Raw genomic sequence first — 17274 nt, forward strand, 5'->3', positions numbered from 1 at the left:
TTAGTATCAAGCTGCATGTCACAAGTTCACAAGATTACACTCAACAGGTTTTGGATGCATTGATTCAGCGCTCCAGAAAGTGTAATCTAGTGAACTTGTGACATGCAGCTTGATACTAAGATTTTAACCAAGGACATTCTAATCATTTTATGTTAGACAAACACCTACATTGATATCCTCTTTTTACAATTTGCAAGAACAATCAGGATCCTGATTATTCACCTTACAGGTGTGAGTTTGAGGCCGATGATGCCCTTAATATGGGAGAAACATGTCCCTTGTAACTTTTTATGATAAGATTTAATTCTTAACAAGCAGTTTCCCGCTGGCTCCGCCCGCAATGTACAAAGTATGGTGTTGTTGGTTACTATCTTCACGGATGTATTTGCAAAGTTTCGAAATAATCAAATCAAGCAATGATCTGCTGTGGTAATAGATTGTAATATTATGTCAACAAAACACTTGAAAATACATCACACAAAGAAATTGAAATAAATGTTCTTTGGAACATCACTACACGCCTAACTGTTAAAAAGGCTTCAAAGATCTTCGTCATGGAGACAAATGTACTCATAACTTTTCTCAGAATCTACCAATTTAAGTAGTTAAGTAGTTATTGCCTCAAAAGAAAGCGATTGATCCACTAAGTGTTTTTAGACCAAAACGAACTCCGTACCTCAGTTAGAACCAAAGATATGACTGCTTCAAAGAGACAAAAAATTGAACAAATCAAATAATTTGAGGAAGGTGGAAGTTGAGTGACTTGTAGTACCTGATGACAAATCTGCACATGAATACCTTTCAGTTAAAGAAAAAATGAAGGAAATTGATTGGATAGAATGACCGGACTGACCAACTTTAGTTTTCATAAAAAAATTTAATATATAGATTTACTAGATCTCTTTGTATTGAATAGGTGGATATTAAAAATAACACTTGTAACATTCTTTGTATTTACGTACATTTCAATACAGACTTAACATGAGAATTATAACCTGTAATGTACACTGACTGACAGAGCAAATGCAACACCAAGAAGGAGTGGTTCGAAAGGGATGAAAGTTGGGGGAAAAACAGAGACGGCACGGACGAATAATTGATGTTTATTTCAAACCGATATGCAGGTTACACAATGCGCACGGCATCGACTCAGTAGGATGTAGGACCACCGCGAGCGGCGATGCACGCAGAAACACGTCGAGGTACAGAGTCAATAAGAGTGCGGATGGTGTCCTGAGGGATGGTTCTCCATTCTCTGTCAACCATTTGCCACAGTTGGTCGTCCGTACGAGGCTGGGGCAGAGTTTGCAAACGGCGTCCAATGAGATCCCACACGTGTTCGATTGGTGAGAGATCCGGAGAGTACGCTGGCCACGGAAGCATCTGTACACCTCGTAGAGCCTGTTGGGAGATGCGAGCAGTGTGTGGGCGGGCATTATCCTGCTGAAACAGAGCATTGGGCAGCCCCTGAAGGTACGGGAGTGCCACCGGCCGCAGCACATGCTGCACGTAGTGGTGGGCATTTAACGTGCCTTGAATACGCACTAGAGGTGACGTGGAATCATACGCAATAGCGCCGCAAACCATGATGCCGCGTTGTCTAGCGGTAGGGCGCTGCACAGTTACTGCCGGATTTGATCTTTCTCCACGCCGACGCCACACTCGTCTGCGGTGACTATCACTGACAGAACAGAAGCGTGACTCATCGGAGAACACGACGTTCCGCCATTCCCTCATCCAAGTCGCTCTAGCCCGGCACCATGCCAGGCGTGCACGTCTATGCTGTGGATCAATGGTAGTCTTCTGAGCGGACGCCGGGAGTGCAGGCCTCCTTTAACCAATCGACGGGAAATTGTTCTGGTCAATATTGGAACAGCCAGGGTGTCTTGCACATGCTGAAGAATGGCGGTTGACGTGGCGTGCGGGGCTGCCACCGCTTGGCGGCGGATGCGCCGATCCTCGCGTGCTGACGTCACTCGGGCTGCGCCTGGACCCCTCGCACGTGCCACATGTCCCTGCGCCAACCATCTTCGCCACAGGCGCTGCACCGTGGACACATCCCTATGGGTATCGGCTGCGATTTGACGAAGCGACCAACCTGCCCTTCTCAGCCCGATCACCATACCCCTCGTAAAGTCGTCTGTCTGCTGGAAATGCCTCCGTTGATGGCGGCCTGGCATTCTTAGCTATACACGTGTCCTGTGGCACACAACAACACGTTCTACAATGACTGTCGGCTGAGAAATCACGGTACGAAGTGGGCCATTCGCCAACGCCGTGTCCCATTTATCGTTCGCTACGTGCGCAGCACACCGACGCATTTCACATCGTGAGCATACCTCAGTGACGTCAGTCTACCCTGCAATTGGCATAAAGTTCTGACCACTCCTTCTTGGTGTTGCATTTGCTCTGTCAGTCAGTGTAAAAGCCAACCAGGCCTAATATATGCTAAACAAATTTCTCAACGTGAAGGTTAAGATTAGCAGTTTAAGTAAAGACATAGCTTTCATAAAAGAACGCCTGAGACTAAAATTAGTACCAAGATTCTTGAGACATGTCCAAAGGAGAAACTTATCAGCTCATAACTTATTAAAAACCCAAAACAAAACTAATGAAATCTGGCTTAAGGACGAAATAAAAACTTTCTATAAGAAGAAGTCATTCTTAAACTTACAACTGTACAAACTACACTTATCGGTGTCTCAGTATGTGAACCCTATAGAATGGAATTCATTTCATTTATATGTTGATTATAAATAAAATGACATACTAAGCAGGAAACGGTTCACATTGGATTTAAAAAAAAGGCTCACTTAAAAGAAAATCAACTACAAACACCCAAAATATACTAAAAAAAAAAGGTTCTTTCTTTGAACAACTCTCCTGCCATAACTTGATGAACACAAGCTTCTCAGAAAAAGAAATTGAACTTTTAGGTAAAGGTTTAAAACACAATTGGCCTAGTATACAAAAAGAAAACAATGTTATCACCACCATAGCAGAAGTCGAGATGAATATTTCAAAACTCCCTCTGGAATTACATAATGACACTAAATACGACATAAGAAAGAAACTTCCAACACTAATTGAAGGCTTAAATAAAAATGCTGTTCTCAATCATTCAAAATTAATTAAAGAAGTAAAAAACAAAATAAAAGATAACTTAATAGTAACTAAAACCGATAAAGGAGGGACTACTGTTCTAATAGATAAGAAAGATTACATTGAAAAAAAAAAAAAAAAAAAAACGGAAGAATTTTTCATAAATGAGACTTGCACAATAGTCCATAAAGACTCCACACTAAGAATCCAACGAAATTTAAAAACACTATTAAAGAATTGCACATTTTTACTCAATGAACAGGAACAACAAAAAGTAATCCTTATGAAACCTATAACCCCCACAGCCAGAGCAATGCCTAAATTACATAAGAAAAGCACACCCATATGCCCAATCAACAACTGTAGAAATAGTCCGACATTTAAAACCTCCAAATATATCCACTATTTTCTAAGAAGGCATAACAGGTTTAACCATAAATCCCCCTTAAAAAATTCAATAGACTTCTGTGAAATTTTAAAAAAATTCACCTTACTACCAAACCACATTATGTGCTCTCTTGACATTACTAATATGTATTCTAATGTACCAACAAAGGAAACTGTAAATATTATCAAAGACAACCTCGCAAAACACAGCAACCTCAGCAAACTTGAATTAGAAGACTTCATAAAAATCCTAAACTTTGTGCTAAAAAACAACTATTTCATTTTTAATGGTAAAATTTACCACCAAGATAGCCTAGCTATGGGAGATCCCTTATCAGGCATCTTAGCCGACATCTATTTGGATTCTTTAGAACATAAAATAAAATAAAAGGCCTTAGCTTATGGCTTTGGTATGTAGATGTCACATTCGTAATAATCAATAAAGATCTCAATAATACTACCAATATTTTAAATTATTTAAACAACCTAGACCAAAATATTAAATTCACCAAGGAAGATGAAGTCAATGGATCCGTAAATTTCCTAGATCTCACAGTAACTCACATTAATGGCAACTTCGATTTTCAAATTTACAGAAAACCTACTCGCACCCCATTAACAATCAAAGATACTTTACATCCTAACTCCCATAAATTGGCCACTTTTCACAGTTTATTTCCAGAGCTTTAAAAATCCCTCTAATACCGAAGAACCTTGAAACAGAACTAAATTATATAAAGGATTTAGCAAAAATCAATGGATATAAACCTGAAATGATTAACCGTTTAATAAATAAGGTCAAATTCAAATTAACAACAAACCTCATCCCTGACAAACCCTAAAAATCCAAATTTGTTACCTTCACCTACAACAATCCAAACTTTCACCAGGTCTTGAACCCAATAAAAAACAAAAATACCAGTGTAGCTTTTAGGACAACAAACCCTAACCAATAATTATTTTTAATCACAACACAGCCAATTCAAGCAAAAACATTTACTCAGGCTCAGGCATATACAGGCTCACCTGCATGCAATGCAACGTCTCTTATACGGTCAAATAGGCTGGAGTTTTCAAACTAGGTACTTAGAACACTATAATGCCAATAAGCACATAAGTTTTCAGCTATGAGCTCCCATATGAAAGAAACAGGACATCACTTCACAACGATGAAGCAAGATCTCACAATTCTTAAAAGAGTAGACAAAGGAAAGTTGATGAATTAACTTGAAATCATCTATATATTTTTGGACCAATACTACAACAAAAATCTAAACCTCAATGATTTAATTGAAGTCAAGAATCCATTATATGAAAGTTTACCCAAATTATTACAAACCCTAAATTCAAAAGATAACTACATTCTTAAAAATCTTAAATTAACATCTTCTGGAACCTCCACTACTTTAACTAACATGACTCCCTTCATGTCTGCCCCCGCAAATCTCCCGCAACTCAACACGACTCCCTCCCTGTCTGACCACTCAAATTTCTCGCAACCAACAACACAAACTTAACGCCCCGCCTACCCCCTCCCCTCCACCACACCCTCCTCCGCCAATCTCACATCGATACAATACTAGAAGCACAACGCTACCATAGCAACTGATTAACACCATAACAGTCTAAGAAATAAATTAACATACACATAATGTTGTTTTCTTCAACTAACCTTTCCATAATTGATTTACATCTTTACAGACGAAAAGGGTAAGTGTTTATACATTCTCAATTTTTTTTTTTTTTTAAACCCACATTCACTTCAAAAATACCTTTCCTAAGCATTCACTCTCCTCGTGTTACTAACTTTACACCATAAAGCTCTAACCAACGTCATTATACCTTCGACTTTCGCTCCTTCAAGCAAGATAAATACGACTATAGACAGCTGAATAACTTTCCTTGCTCCCACAACTACTTAAGAAGACTTATCTTACCGTAACACATTCGACTTTCACTCCTTCAAGCCAGTTAAATAAGACTATAGACAGCTGAACAGCTACTTAAGAAGACTGTTGTCTTATCTTAACATACGAGTTTAACATCTTTAACAGTCTATCAGCTTTAATTTTTCTCATCCTCCAATAGGAGTATTCAAGGAAACACATTTCTATTTCATTATAAGGATTGAGCTGTTTATTGCTCTACCCTCAACAGGTTTTGGGCGCACTGACTCAGCGCTCCGGAAAGTGTAATCTTGTGAACTCGTGACATGCAGCTTGATACTACGATTTTAACCAAGGACATTGTAATCATTTTATGTTAGACACCTACATTGATATCCTCTTTTTACGATTTGTAAGAACAATCAGGATCCTGATTATTCACCTTACAAGTTTGAGATTGAGGCTGGTGATGCCTTTAATATGGGCAAAACATGTCCTTTGTAACTTTTTATCATAAGATTTAATTCTTAATTTACTAGATCTCTTTGTATTGAATAGGTGGATAATAAAAAGTCACTTGTATCGTACTTTGGTATTCTCAAGCCGGTCTTAAGCCACATGCAGATTTAGCAACACCTCGCAAAGCCCATTTGAATTAGCCCACGATGTGATCTGATTGGCAGCTGATAAAATGACAACGGTGTGAGATATTGAATTATTTCTTTCAAATTATTTATCAGCATGACTATCCCTCTAACGCTCATGCACCGGTTCGCGTTGTTTCTGACTACCCTGTATAGGAATATGGAAAGGTGCACATAACAGATAAACACAAAGGCATGTCAGTTTGAGAAGAAGGAGCAGCAGAAAAACGAGACAAGGACAATCTCCACATCTTCATTCACTGTTAAAAAGTAAGTGTTCACCAGTATTTTTTTTTTTTTTTCCTCTCATAAAGTCTAATGTTAATACTCTCCACTGAATGTATTTTCAGCTCCTAAGAAATTGTGCCTGTTGGATGATTGATCCTAAATCAGATGGAATGTTTAAACAATATATCTGGGTATTAGACAACCCTTTCAGTTCAAATGGGACACACTGTCCCAATAGGTTGGATTTCCTTGCCACGTTGAGCGACCTGTAACAAAAGTAAAGAGACATTTACACAGGTCTTCCCTCAAAAGAATCTTGAATGATAGGGAAAATTTACTTGTGGGAGGGCAGAAGAAGAGGAAATGTCATTTAGGTTCCAATCATCATCATCATCATCATCATCATCATTTCTCTTTATCCAGCTCCTGCCGGGTCGGGGTATTTATGGGACTTCTCCATCTTCCTCTTTCCTTCCACCATTCCTCTTCCACGGTCTTGTCCCAGTCTAAAGTTCGTCTTCTTATGCTGCTCTTCACTGATTCAATCCATCTTGTTCTAGGTCTTCCTCTTGCTCTCTTGCCCTCGCACTTTGCCTCCAGCATCTGTCTTGGAATTTTATTCTCCTCCATCATCTTTACACGTCCAAACCGCCTTTGTTTCTTCTTTTCAACCCTGTCATTTAGCTTTCCTATCCCAACTTCCTTCCTAACATCTTCATTTCTCACTCTGTCTTCCCTTGTCTTTCCTATCATACTTGTTAGGAATTTCATCTCACTGGCTTTAATTCTACTCTCTTGCCTGCTAATCAAAGTCTAACTCTCAGCTGCGTAAGTCAGTACGGATACATAGTACATTTTGTACATTATCTCTTTACTTTTACTTGGTACTTCTTTACTCCAAACAAGTTTTCTTACATTTTGGTAGAATGCATTACCCTGCTGAACCCTCCTGCTAATCTCCATTGTCCACCCTAGCATTTTGTATTAATTCACTTCCTAGGTACTTAAAGCTGTCCGCAATTTCCAGAGTCTGACTTACCATTTTCACAGTGCCTTTTCCTTGCCTTTCCCTGTACTGATTTTCATGCCATACTTCTCAAATTTTTCGTTCAGTACATCTAGTTGTTCTTGAACTTCTTTTCTGTCCTTTCCCCAGATCACATCATCATTTGCAAATAGCAGTATCTTCATCTCTTTATCTCTGTAGGCTTCCTTTGTTTCCTTTACAATTTCATCCATGACCATAATAAACCAGAACTGACAACACACACCCCTGTCTTAGTCCAGTCTTATTCCTAAACCATTGTGTCTTTCCAACTGGGGTTCAGTACTCTGCTAACACAGTTGTTTCACTATGTAAAAAAGAGAAACATAGTATAGAGCTTGTTGTATTCCATTATGTAAATGTTTTAGAACATACTGCATGTAATGAAAAATAAAGAAACATTGTATGGGGGTATATTCGAAGAAAACTACAGTGGAACCTTGGATTGCGAGCATAATTCGTTCCAGCAACATGCTCGTAATCCAAAGCGCTCGTATATCAAAGCAAGTTTTCCCATAAGAAACAACTGAAACGCAGATGATTCGACCACAACACAAAAATATTTATTCGCATACCATTTCTAAAACAAAATATAACATAAAACAAATTAAAGTGCACTTTTCCATACAATAGAATCATTGTTGATGTGAGGGAGACGAGAGATGACATGAGAAGAGTTACTGTGTAGCACGAATTTCACTAACAGAATCGCTGGTATCTGTTGGCTCACTGGAATTGTTTTCTTTTGTGCAACTTTAACGAGGAACCTGTCCAATGACTGTTGCTTTGCCTTTTTTTGAGGATTTCACAAAAATGTGGCATTACATTGTCATTGAACTGATTCATCGCTCGCACTGCTACAGCCTTATTCGTGTGGTGTTTTTCTACAAAATTTTGCACCGTTTCCCACATTTTGCACTTCTCCCGAATCTCAGTTGAAGTGAGAGATTCCATTGACTTTTCCTCCTCCTCTTCCCCAGACGAGATCTCCATAACCTCCATCTGATGTTCGCGATGCAGGTCTATCAGTTCGTTGGGGGTCAGCTTCTGGCTATGTTTTTTCACCAGCTCTTGAATGTCCACGTCATTCACCTCCAACCCCATAGTCTTCCCCAAGGACACAATTTCATCCACAAACGGCGGCTCATTGTCACCAACAATCCCCTCAGAGTCATGTCGAAGAACACGTTCAGGCCACAGCTTTGCACAAACGGAAGTTAGAGTTCTCCTGGTGACTCCATCCCAGTCTTTATCGATGATCTTTAGGCAGTTCACGATGGGGAAATGATTTCTCCCAAACTCTCAGAGGGTAAGGTTTGTTCCTTCGGTCACTTCGAAGCATCGCTGAAATAGTGCTTTGGTGTATAGCTTCTTGAAGTTCGAAATGACTTGCTGATCCATAGCCTGGAGTAGTGGAGTAGTGTTAGGAGGAAGGAACTTAACCTTAACGAACTTGAATTCTTCCAGTAAGTCGTCCTCAAGGCCTGGAGGATGAGCAGAAGCATTGTCCATAACTAGCAAGACTTTGAGCGGCAGATTATGTTCTGAAAGATATTTCTTCACTACAGGACCAAAGACCTCGTTCATCCATTCAACAAACGAACAGGGGAGGCGAAAACGTAGGGACACGTGACGCTCGTATTGCGGAACCTCACTCGCTTATCAAGTTACGATTTATTTCAAATGTTTGCTCGTCTTGCAAAACACTCGTAGACCAAGTTACTCGCATTCCGAGGTTTCACTCTACTTGAATATGAGTATAGTAACAACAGATTTTGTCTATGTAGTTTCATAGAGGCAATTATATTTTGTTCTCCTTTTCCTGTCTGACATTCCTGTAAGTCAGGACTGCAGGATTAATGGAACAAATATGTCCCGTTCCATGCCTGTATTTCAAAAACTATTTTATGAAAACAAGAAAAATTTATCCCAAATATGTATTTTTTTTTTACCGAGTATCTTCCGGTATAAGAAGATCCGCTCTACCAAGTGCCAACAGTCTCCTTGAGGGTGGATGAGCGGGTAGAGGTTAGGGCACTATGGTCCTTGGGACAGGAAATGGTCCCAAAAGGCGGAAGAACCTACAACTGGTCAGCGGCATTAGGATGCGGAAGGCAATGGGAAACCACTGCATTAAAGATCCTGAAGGATATCCCTTTAAGTTCACACGGCATGGCTCTATTTAACGTAAAATTATTATCCGGAGTTTCTATTCCCCCATTCGGATCTCTGGGGGGGGAATTCTTTCAACGTTGCTATGAAGGACATCCGAAGATGGCACCACTGCCCTTCAGAAGATGCTTTCCATGCTGCAGCATCACGTTCAGAGCTGGCTATGTGGACCGTCGACCTCCACTAGGAGAAGGCGCCTCAAGAAGAAGATGTATTTTTTAAAGATCTCATAATCAGTCCTGAAAGGGTAAAATAATTTGGAATAAGAGATATATTTTCCAAGTTACTTGTAATTTGTGGTCATCAGAAATATGATTGATAGGTTCAGGAGTGCTCAGAATTGCAGAAAATTCATCATCCATGAGTGTGAGGTTCTTCAGTCTGTCTATGTCCAACCTGTTTCTCTACAGGATCAAGAATGAGGGGAGATGAATCTTTGCAGCAAATTTTTATGACCAGATGCCCTTGATGACATCAACCTCATCAGATGAGTTAATGAGATACTAGTACTAAAATGTTTACATTCCTCTCCTGAAGGGGGAGGCGGGCCTCTTGGACGATAACGCCATCTCTCAGGTCAGGAGATTTGTTACGGTGAAGGAGATGCTCGGAGCAGTTGAAGGGGTTGGCGGCCGTGACCTATTCTAGGAACTGCCCCGGCATTCGCCTTACTGCAGGAGAATGGAAAACCACAGGAAACCATTCTCAGGACAGCCAACAGTGGAGACCAGCCCCTCTCCACCTCCCGAATACAGAGGCGAAGAGCCACGGTAGAGCCGTGGCCACTTGTGGGCCGGGACCCTCTCTGCATCTACCGACTTAATGAGATTAAATAAATTACGTTATATATAAGAGGTGCTTAGCTGGGCGCCCGTCGAGGCTAGCCCAGTGCAGCCGGGCTGGCATGACGTAAATGTGGGCAGCTTACGTAACAAGCATACGTCACAGTGAAACGAGAGAGCGAACACACTCTGCAGGGAGCATTGAAGTTGGATTGTGATTACGAAGCTCTCCTCCACTACTCACTGAAGTGCTGGTTGGGATGCATTATTTAGAATAAAAGTCTACAATCTCAACATAACAAAACTGACCTTTTAAAGATATTCCGGTTTAATTTATACTGCGCTCGATATAAACAGTCAGTTTTATTTTCTTATATTTATTCATTCAAAAGAAAACTGACACATTATGTTTGTGTTACCATCTACAAAGGTAGATGGTTTAAACTTACAAGCTACGATTTACAATTCCTTGCATGGGAATTACAGCGTTTTCAGTTTTAAAAAAAAAAGTAAAATTCCCGTTATTCATTAAGCAAAAATTAATATAATTACATATTGCAACAATTATTTTGTACAGTGTTGTGGTGTTCTGTGACTTTCCCCGTTCACTGAATTTCTGAAAATAGTATTTAAAATTTAACAGGCGTCTGGGAATAATAGCTAGTCTCTAAATGGCGAGAGTTAATCACCTTCAACAACGGCATATGCCCTCACTCATTATGAGCACTGCGGAGAGGTTTGGAATTTAATCCAGGCTTTTGGTACACAATCTAATGATTAGAATTTTTTTTTCGACCAACAGGACTCAAACTGGCTAAACACTATGTCAGATCGTATAGAATTCATGCCTTAATGGTCATGGCCACCATGTGGGCACTTCAGTCTGTCAAAACCAATTCAAGAATGAATACATTTAGAAAATTCCTGAAAGAGAAAACATTTAACAGATTATACCTGAAAAAACTATCGTTAACTGAGTTGGAACTGAAAAGAAATAGCTTCCACTATAACACACACACAAAAATCTTCATTAACAGAATATGGAGAACTCTTCATTGACTTGCCTTGAACCTGTCTTTAGAAATCAGATGTTCTTAGTCACCTAGTTTGAAGAATGAATCAACAATTCCCAGTACAGGCAGCTGGCTTCGCCATTCTTGATTAGATAGCGTACAGCTGCCCCTCACATCTGACACTGGTGATTACTATCTTACCAGGAAGAGAAAGTTGACTAACAAGAAGAATGTACACCTTTTTCTTCTTTTTCTGCTGTTCTCACATGAGCAGTGTTTTGCAAACCAGTCTTGTGTACCCTGGAGCCATTGCTAATTGCACTTTGCGATACTCTTAAAGTGGAATGTTCTGTTCCAAGGTCATTTAGATCCAACACTACTTGTTTCTAAACAGATTCTCATTTAGACACCGAGTTAAATATTATCCTAATAGTAACATCTTGTACTTTTTGTAATCCTTAAAAACTTTTCATTTTACAGTCATTTGTAACATGTTAAGTTTTAATTTCCTCTTGTCTGTGAATGTCTTTCCTCAGGTTCAATAATAATAATGTTATTGGCTTTACGTCCCACTAACTACTTTAATGGTTTTTGGAGACGCCGAGGTGCCGGAATTTAGTCCCGCAGGAGTTCTTTAACATGCTAGTGAATCTACAAACACAAGGCTGTTGTATTTGAGCACCTTCAAATACCACCGGTCTGAGCCAGGATCGAACCTGCCAAGTTGGGGTCAGAAGGCTAACATCTCAACGACGTAAGCCATTCAGCCTGGCTTCCTCAGGTTCAGCAATACTTTTAGCAATGCTCACTCTGCAGGTTCCTCTAATCCTCTTCTTGTTCTGACAGTTGAGAACACACTGGCCATTCCGTGCATGTTAACGCTCTTTGGCTATGGAGTCGCACTCTGCATTCAGGAGACTAAACCCTACAGACTGTTGTCCTGAGAATGGTTTACTGTGATTTCCCATTTTCACTTCCAGGCAAATGCTGGGACAGTTCCTATCCATACGCAACACCCAATTTCATTCACCATAATTAATTTCACCTTCATTAGTTCCTCAACTGAGATTGGTGTCAGGAAGGGCATCTGGCCATAAAAAAAAATTTCATCTCGCCTACTATCCGATCCTCTATCGGGAAATGAGACGAAGGGCATTCAAACATTACGCAATGGAAGGGAACAAACAGGTGATTTGTTATAAACAAGAAAATAGGAACATGAATAGGATAGACACAAAGACAGCTAAAGGAGACGTGGGCACTAACCATATCTTCATACATTGTCGTCTAATAAATACAAGAGCTCTCAATGAATGGCCATCTTGACAGATCCTCGGTCTTTATGAGTGAAGTGTGACATAAGAAGAAAGCCAGATAAACACAGGAAAAGGAAAGAGAAAGTATTAAGATGCATGCAAGTAGTAAAAGACTAGGACAAGAGGACAAACACTAAAGGAGAAAAGGAACAAAAACAGGTGCATTGATCCAGCTTTCTTCTTATCCTACACTTCCCTCATCAACAGTGAAAATCTTGACCATATTGGCCATTTTTGAGTCCATACTGACTTAATCAAATTAGCTAGTTATGTTGGTGAATTTGTCTAATCAACACTGTACCAAATCAATTGTGTAAAAGATTTAATTCATTATACACTCAAGAATAGATAGTACATGTTTTGAGAATATATGGATTCTCTTCTTCAGCTATGCGGGTTAAAATCACATATTTGTATAAAGATCTGATAGGAAAAGGAGAGGGGCCCGTTTAAAAGTTAAAACTGTAAAGATGTACAATAACACAAATTAAAAGTTGGATCATAATGTCCTGGATCATATTTCCAATCTCGTGTTCATATAAAATCTACATTGTAATTTAATAATTCTGCAGTTATTGTGGAGCACTATCTTGGTGTGACGTCAAATGTAACCTTCTTGTAACGAAAACACACTTGTCCAGATCTCTTATTTACTGTATGTTCTTAGATCTAGTAAGCTGTAAAATACGTCCCCATATGAAGACGGGCAAGTCAAGCTGAAGAAGAGAATTGAGTTTTTAATGAATTAAAGGTGGGTGCACCGACATAACTAGTTAACTGATGATCTTTCACAATGGCATCACTGAGAGTTGAAGCCCGCCCTTCGGTTGAAGCTGGGAAACAGAAACAAGCTCATTGAGGCCTGAGAGGAAATGGATGTAGATAAATTGGTGTTGATGAGCAGGGAGCCAATCTATTGAAAGATGGCAGTGTGTTCTCGTCCTTTTTTTTATGTTTTCATGTTTGTTATATCACGTGTTCCTTCCATATTCCTATCTTTTTATAGATAACTTGATTTATCTCCGTACACCTGGTGAACTACAAGATATAGAACATCAAACAATTAACAACATAAAATATATATACACCCAAGAGTTAAGTCTAAAAATTAAATTTTAAACCATTACCTTTTCAGTGCTGAAAATGAGCAGAGTTTTGTCACAAGCACTTAGATAGAAGTTCACTTGCTGACTAACAGGCTGACATTGAACTGACCGGTGTTAATGGACGCTGTGTGGTCATGTAAGGGATGTCACCTGTCCTTGGCATCTTTCCCACTAGGTTACTCTTTAGTATTCAGTTGAGTACCTGAAGAGAAGTTGATTGTTTGCTTGTTTTGGTACAACTGATGCAATCAGTTGAATGGGACTCATCACGGTCTGCTGAGTATGGCCTGGTCCATTGTCATTCTATGCTGTTGTCATTTTAACACCAGCTTCATGTACCTCAAGTAATGGACCAAAAAAAAGTACACCACAGGGCATTACCCTAGTGAAAGTGAACTAAACACTTTGTTATAGCTCCCATTCTTCAGTAATATTTTGCTAACATGAATACTGTACCAGTACCAGAAACAGTCTCTTGTTCAGAACATTATTATTTTACCTTTTTTTTTTTAAAGAACAAACCTATACTTTCCAGTGTTGACTCGTTTAATGCAACTTCAAAGCGTTTCAGTTCGTCAAAAACATTAATTATAACGCGCATAACACTGTAACATACCTGTAAATAAAACCAGACACTAATAAACCAAGATGACGTGTTTTTTTCTATAAGAACATCCTCAGATTCTATCAAATCACTTTAAACCATGCGTATGTCAATGACTGTGAATTGGTGATACTGTATTATGAACAAATGAAATGTATCATGATTACAGTAGACCTCCACTGTCACTTTACTACAGTAACTTTGGAAAAGTTAAGCTGCTAATCGTCTGTTAGCTCCAGCAACTACGTCTGGACTGAAGCCAGTTCCCGTGCTCTGGCCGTGGTTGCTATGCAGAGGACTGAGGGGAATGCTGAAGGTGATAACTTTGTTCAGCGAGAGGAAAGGGGTAGTGCATAGTCATATTAAATTTGTCTTGTGTATTTGAGAATAAATGCACGATAGTGCTTTGGTCAAATCATCATCAATGTCCCACTCCAGTTACCCGGATGTGGTTAACAAGGCTCCTCCACTCCTTTCTGTCCTTCCACCTTTCCTGCTCCATTACTTCCACCACATCCAATCCAGCTTCTCTAATGTCCTTTCTGATCTGATCCATCCACCTTCTTCTCGTCTTCCAACTGGTCTCTTTCCCTTAACTTCTCTTTCTAATTCCCTTCTTGCTACCCGTTCCTTTCCCATTCTTTTTACATGTCCAAACCATCTCAGTCTTGCTTTCTGTATGTTCTGTACTAAGGGTTCTATATTTAGCTCTTATCCGATTTTAATATTTTGGATTCTATCTCTTCTTGTCTTTAACCGATGTTCTTACAAATTTCATTTCTACTGCTTGGATCTTACTATCTTGTCTCTTATTAGTTACCAGCGTTTCTAGTCCGTATGTTACAATTGGTATGAAATACTATTTATATAATGTTAATTTCGTTTTCTTGGGTACTTTGTCATCCCATAAAAGCTCTCTGACTTGATGATAAAATGTTGTACCTTTACTTAGTCTGTTATTAATTTCAGGGTTGATTTCATTACTTCCATTAATAATGCTACCCAGATATGTAAATTATTCTACATTCTCATCGTTCTCCGTGTCTGTTCACTTGGCTTCTCTTTTTCTCTTTTCCACAGTGCATGACTCCAGTTTTCTTTTTACTAATTACCATTCCAAACTCCTTCAGATTTTCATTCCAAATGTCCAGTCTCCTTTGTACTTCCTTTTCTCCCTTTCCCCAAATCACCACATCATCTGCAAATACCAAAGCATTCACTTCATCACTATGTGATACACTGTTTTACACGTTTTATGATTTCATCCATCAATATAATAAACAATAATGGAAACAGTGCACTTCCTTGCTTGAGATTTTTTTTTTTTTTTTTTTTTTTTGTATAAAATGTTTCAGAGTTACCCCTCCCCACTTGTACACTGCTTTTACTCGCATAATAAAACATTTTTATCTTGTTAATTAATGATTTTGGTACATTCATTTTCCATATGCATTCCCATACCTGTTTTCTCTTAACTGTATCATAAGCTTTTTCCAGATCCAAAAATACAAAGATGATTTCTTTGTTCCTTTCCAGGTGTTTTTCCAATATCGTTCGCACTGTAAATATCAAGTCTATTCTTGATCAATTCAGTCTAAAGCCATATTGTTCCTCCTCTGTGTTTCTATTATATCCCTCAGTCTTTTTTCTATGACTTTCTCAGTTATTTTTAGCCCATGTGATAATAGGGTTATATTTCTATAATTTTCACATTTCTTCCCATTTCTTTTTTTGAACAATGGTACAATGCTTCCTTGTTGCCAATCTTCAGGTAACCTTTCATCCTTCCACACAGCATTGAGGGCTTGGTATTGCCACTGTTTCCTGCTGCCTTAATCATATCAGCAATGAATTAGTCTTTTCCACTTGCTTTACCTTTGGTCATTGCTCTCTCCACCTATTTCCATTTTCTTATCTCCTTCTTCCTCCGAGCAGTCATCCCCATTATAAAGTTTTTCAAAATACTTTGCCATCACCTTCTAAAGACCCTTTTCGTCATGTACTACGGATCCATCTTCTCTCTCTAATGCCTTGATTTTTTTCTTACTTCTAGTTTCAATCTTTTGTATTCCACATGTAACCTTTCTATCCTATTCTCATCTCTCTGATACTTTTTTATGCTTTTCCTTATCCATTTCTTCACCTTGTCCCTTTCTTTTATTTATTTTTTTATTTTTTGTCTGTCCAGCACTGTGTCTCCTTTCCCTTAACGTTTGCTTTTGTTTTCCCGCATACCTCAATTGCTGCTTTCACAAATGACTGTCTTAAATTGTCCCACTCTTCTTCTCCACTTCGTATTTCTGTGTTAGGCAACTTCCTTTTTATACAATCTTGGAATGCCATTCTTTTATCTTCCTCCTCCAATTCCCAAATCCTGATCCTTAGTTTCTTCTTCAGTACAATTTTAGGGATTTTTACTTGTTTTAATTCCGCAGTATTAATATTCTTTAATTCTGCAATATTAATATTCTATGATCACCTTCCATACTTTCACTGGGAATTATCTTCGTATTCATGACGTATCTTTCCCATTCTCGGTCTGTTATTATAAAATCAACGAGTGTTCCATACTGTCCATCCCAACTATATCGGTTGATCGTATGGTTATTCCTTTTCATAGACCATGTGTTCTTTATTATCAGGTTATTTCTGATACAAAAGTCCAACAGTTTCTCTCTATCTTCATTTCCATCGCCATACCCATGTGGACCATCAGTTCCCACATGGGCATTCAAATCTCCCATTATCATGATCCCAACTCCAACAATACGAGTTTCCAGTTCATTAGGAAATCATCTATTTCTTCCACGTTACATCCTATCTGTGGAGCATACACCTGTACTCTCTTCATTAGTTCCTTGTTTACATGTATGTGCATTATTATAATTCTTTCATTTACATACTCAACTTCAGCTATTGGTTCAACATACTGATTCACTATAAATCCCACTCCTGTTTTTTTTGCTATTTTTGCTTTACGTCGCACCGA

The 17274-nt window shown here is 38.9% G+C and overlaps 1 protein-coding gene and 1 long non-coding RNA gene across 4 annotated transcripts in view; one reads left to right on the forward strand and one right to left on the reverse strand.

The window, feature by feature from the left end:
• The window catches only part of LOC136882089 (organic cation transporter protein), a 64327-nt gene extending 50459 nt beyond the window's left edge, over positions 1–13868 (reverse strand). The window contains exon 1 of one of the 3 annotated variants that reach the window (XM_067154614.2): positions 13703–13868. The gene's annotated coding sequence lies outside the window, so the exon portion shown is untranslated. Of the gene's footprint in view, positions 1–11200; positions 11223–11348; positions 11423–13702 lie in introns of those variants that run through there. The other 2 variants (XM_067154615.2, XM_067154616.2) reach the window with 2 other exon arrangements.
• The window catches only part of LOC136882094 (uncharacterized), a 278314-nt gene that overhangs the window by 167392 nt on the left and 93648 nt on the right, over positions 1–17274 (forward strand). The gene's annotated exons all lie outside the window — the stretch shown is intronic.

Source organism: Anabrus simplex, chromosome 10 (assembly GCF_040414725.1).
Source record: "Anabrus simplex isolate iqAnaSimp1 chromosome 10, ASM4041472v1, whole genome shotgun sequence".
Classification (NCBI taxonomy): domain Eukaryota; kingdom Metazoa; phylum Arthropoda; class Insecta; order Orthoptera; family Tettigoniidae; genus Anabrus; species Anabrus simplex.